We start from the raw sequence: 5,089 nt of genomic DNA, 5'->3' as shown, positions 1-5,089 counted from the left end.
CATTTTGTGTCTGTCATTTATTTCGTTATTGGCTTTAGCCAAACATATTGCACACACGGGTCCTTCAGTTCAAAGTACAGAGTTTCCTCCGCTACATACAGGTACACTTGTAGTATCTTACAATCAGTGTCCAGCTGGTTCATCAAGGCCCACCATAGAACCTAATATTCTCCTTTAAATGCATGATAAATGCTTCCACAGAAGCCCAGGTGGGTAAGCGAGTGTTGCATGTGAATTAAGTGTTAAGTAGTGTTAAAAACCTTAAGGCGTTGGTGTTTGCTGGGAGTGCTGGGTGCAAGGAGGGAGTAGGTGCAAATAACTGACTTCTGTGTGCTCTGAGACAAACAGCTTTTTATTTTCTCTGTTTGGGTAGATACATTGGTAGATACATTTAGGGCATTTATTTTCTTTTTGTGTTTTAGGGTTTCTAAGGAAAACATTTTTTAAAGTTAATAAGGGGTTATTTTACTCTATTTTTTCTCTCTTTCCTACTGCCTGCTAATTAAGGGGGAGGAGATAATCCGGAAAATTCTGACCAGGCTTTGTGTTTGGTTTGATACCTTTATAAATCTGTGAATTAAAAGCCAGTATGGGAGCTGCTAAGCGAGTGTTGCATGTGATCTAAGTGTTGCATGTGAATTGTGTTAAACAGCGTTAAAAACCTTAAGGTGTTTGAAATCAAAAGGTGTTTGAGAGGCATTGCACTTGGGAGACTGTAAGTACCCAGTGTAAATATGAGTGCAAGTGGGTTTGCTGGTGTTACTCAGTGTGTCTTGTCACATGTATGTGGTGTTGGAGCAGCAGTTCCATGCAGTATTTACATGTGAGAGATGTCGGTGGGTTTTCATCTTGAAATCAGAACTGCAGGGGGAATTGGCAGCACTGAGGGCAGCGGCAAATGTGGGGTAGGAAAGGAGAATTGCAAAGCAACCACTGGCAGGGGCCAGTGTAGTGGGGGTGGAGGCTAAGGGAGGCAGGTTTGTTACAGTGACGAGGGGAAGTAGGGGACAGAAGGGTAGGGGGCTGGACCACAGCTTGTCCAAAACAACAGATTTGCCATTTTGGCTGAAGATGCTCGGAAGGAAAGCTCTGAACTGGCGTGTACGGAGCAGGCTGACTCTCAGAGCACTCTGGGAAGCAGTGGGGGGAGCGCAAGGAAGGAAAGATTTTACTTATAGGGGATTCAATTATTAGAAAGGTGGATAGGGTAATCTGTCACAAGGACCCTTTATGCCGAACCATCTGCTGCTTGCATGGTGGTAGAGTTTGGCATGTGGTGGAACGAGTGGACAGATTTTTGGGAGGGCCTGTGGAAGACCCGGTGGTCTTGGTATACATAGGTAGCAACGACGAAGCTGAAGTCAAAGTAAACTTTGTCATCTCAGCAGTATATGAATACAACGTGGCTTAAGCTAGTACAGATGTCAGAGAGTCTCTGAGGTAGATTCAGCTGTGTCTGGAATGTAGTGGGAGGGCAGGCAGTTAGGAACTAAAGCATTTTTTAACACAATCACTTCATTTCAGGGGCTCAAAAGTAATTCGACGAATAAAAACTGAAAATAAAATGTTCATTTCTAATCCTTGGTTGAATCCCCTTTGCTGGCAATGACAGCCTGATGTTTTGAACTCATGGACATCAACAGATTCTGGATTTCCTGCTTTTTATTGCTCTACCAGGCCTTTACTGCAGTGGCTTTGAGTTGCTGTTTGTGGGCCTTTCTGTCCGAAGTTTAGTCTAGTGAAATGCATACTCAATTGGGTTCAGATCAAATGACTGACATGGCCATTCAAGAATATTTCACTTCTTTGCTTTAATAAACTCCTGGGTTGTTTTGGCTGTATCTTTTGGGTCATTGTCCATCTGTGTTATGAAACACCTTCCAATCAATTTGACTGCATTTAGCTGGGTTTGAGCAGTCAGTATGTCTCTGAACACCTCAGAATTCATTTGGCTGCTTTTATCCTGTGTCACATCATTGATAAACACTAGTGTCTCAGTGCCACTGGCAGCCAGCATGCCCAAGCCATCACACTGCTTCTGCCATGTTTTATAGATGATGTGGTATGCTTTGGATCATGAGCTGTTCCATGCCTTCTCCATACGTTTTTCTTGCCATCTTTCTGGTAGAGGTTGATCTTGATTCCATCTGTCCAAAGAAAGTTTTTCCAGAACTGTGCTGACTTTTTTAGATTTTCTTTTTGCAAAGTCCAATCTAGCCTTTCTATTATTGATGCTTATGAGTGGCTTGCACCCTGCAGTGCACCATCTGTATTTACTTTCATGCAGTCTTTATGGTAGACTTGGATATTGATACATCTACCTAGAGAGTGTTGTTCACTTGTTTGGCTGTTGTGAGGGGGCTTCTCTTCACCATGTAAATAATTCTGCGATCATCCACCACTGTTGATTTCCGTAGACGGCCATATGTTTTTGCGTTGCTGAGTTCACCAGTGTTTTCTTTCTTTCTCAGGATGTACCAAACTAGATTTTGCCACTGCTAATATTGCAGCAATTTCTCGGATGGGGTTTTCTGTTTTTGCAGTGTAAGGATGGCTTGTTTCACCTGCATGGAGAGCGCCTTGACCGCAAGTTGTCTGTTCACAGCAAAATCTTCCACATACAAGCACCCCCCTCAAACTCCAGTGTTTTTATCTGCTTCATTGATAAAGACATAACATAGGAATTGCCCACACCTGCCCATGAAATAGCCTTTGAGTCAATTGTCCAATTGCTTTTGAGCCCCTGAAATGAAGTGATTGTGTTTCAAAAAAGGTTTTAGTTCCTCATATTTTTATGCAATCTTTTTTTTTTAATGCTGAAAGTCTGCATTTCAACTTCATCTGAGTTGTTTCATTTAAAATTCATTGTGGTAATGTACAGAACCAAAATTAGAAAAAAAGTTGTCTCTGTCCAAATATTTATGTACCTACCTGTAAGCTTCCTCATACTGAAGTAAGAAACTTTCTAAATACAATCAATTAAATATTCTACATTGTTTCTGAAATAATCAAGTTTATATTCACTATCCCTCTCTCAGCATCTGTTTCTCTTCATTCTGTCATCATGCAGCAGTTGGGTGTCAGATGAATATTTTTTATAGGGGGGGCTTCCTTTCCTAGCAGATGTATTAGAGCTCTCTCAAATAACTGATCCCAGTACAAACAAAATCTAAGAAAATAACTGTCTTTTGCACAAATTCTGCATGTAGAGAGACAGGATTTCCGGTGATGTTAATAGAGTGAGCTCTAATACCTCTTCTAGGCAAAAGTAGCCCCCCTATAAGATATATTGAATCATTAATCTGACACCCAACTCCTGAACGAAGACAGAATGAGGAGAAACAGATGCTGAGAGAGGAATAGTGAAGATAAACTTGATTATTTCAGAAACGGTACAGAATTTTTAATTGATTATATTTAGAAAGTTTCTTATTTCAGTATAATGAAGCTTATATTAAATTTTCATGATAGTTCCCCTTTAATAACTTGCCTATATCTGCCACGGTTTTATTTGACGATAGGTATTTTTTCTATGGATTGCTGTCACTGTTGCCTTGAATGTTTACATTAGTGACCCAAACACATTATATCCTTGCCAGATGTTAAGGTATTTTTTGCCTGGTGGATTAGTGGTCATTGCTGCATTGGAGGTTAAAAGCAGGATTGGGAAGAGGCCTCTGGCATTGTGGAGCTGAAAATGCTCCATCACAGACGTGTTGCTAAGTAAGTTGCTAATTACAAAATGATCCTTTGCCATAACTGATTTGTAGAATGCAGTATAGTTTTATGAAATACCAGGCAGGTTAATGGGCCAGTAAACAAAATTACTTTATAAACATTAAAATACTTTTGTAAAAATTGTTTGTTGGCTTCAGAAGTAGAAGAGTAGTTATCAGTAGTGATGAGCAAAATTGTTCTCCAGGTTTTGCAGTGAAAAAATGTCGCTTGTCAAAAAATTTGTCTTGTGTCACCCATAGACTTCAATGCATTTGGTGAATTTTTCACAGTTTTGCAAATTTTTGCCAAAGCGAAACTGGTCAGATTCTCCCATCACTAGTTATCAGCTGCCTATCTCCACTGTAACCTGCAGGTAGCACACTTTAAAGCTCTGCCTTTAGGAAAACCACAGGTATCTTTAAATTCAAATATCATGTGTCCTAGAAATGCCATTAAATTCCGAAAGGTCAGGCTAAGAACATAGTGTATTAATGCTTTTTAGGACACTTCAATTTCTTGGTGTTACTGTTAAACACTTATAGGATGAAAACCTATCATAAACAAAATAACAGTGTTTGCCTTGAAATATTATTTGAAGTTGTAGGCCCACATAATATGTATGTATGTATGTATGTTTAACTAGCGTTTCTAGGATACACATCATTGTATATTTTTACAGTACAGGTATGGGATCCGTTATCCGGAAACCAGTTATGCAGAAAGCTCCAAATTACGGAAAGGCCTGTTAAAAAGTTTTTTGTTTTTTTTTTCAAACTTGTTTTTATTGAATTGACAAGGTAAAATCACAAGATACATTAGTAAATATGTCGCAGGGCGAAAATCGATGTGATTATGGCAATAAGCATAACATTTTAATAACTTATAAAACTTTCAGCTCAGTGGTGGTTAAAGGTGTGAGGGAGTAAGTCTTATGAGGATTAGGTTAGGTATGAGGTGAGTAATCTGTTAATCTGATGACTTCTGGGAGGTGCATGATCAGTCCGTAATTGTTCCTGTTGTAGAGTTTCTAGGTATTGGGACGATTCCATAACCAGAGGGTGTTCCTTTAGTGTTTCCATATCGTACCATGACGTATGTCTAAAGGTATAGACCGTAAGATGTTTGATTTGTTGCGGAAGGTGTGTAATGTAGGTCGTCCATGTGTTGAAGAATTTCGGTGTGTCATGTTCTTTCCTGGCTATCGTTTCCAACCAGTCCATATGAAAAATATGGTGTAGTTTTTGTTTTACTAGTATTAAGGGTGGAGGATCTGTGTGTAACCATTGTTGCAATATTGTCTTTCTGGCTGCAGCCGCTATTCTGCCCAGAAAGTGTTTGTCAGATTTCGTGATCTGCGTAAAGGAGGCTGTGT

The sequence above is a fragment of the Xenopus laevis genome, chromosome 7S, assembly GCF_017654675.1.
Source record: "Xenopus laevis strain J_2021 chromosome 7S, Xenopus_laevis_v10.1, whole genome shotgun sequence".
Lineage (NCBI taxonomy): Eukaryota > Metazoa > Chordata > Amphibia > Anura > Pipidae > Xenopus > Xenopus laevis.
Note: the sequence above shows the minus strand (reverse complement) of the source record.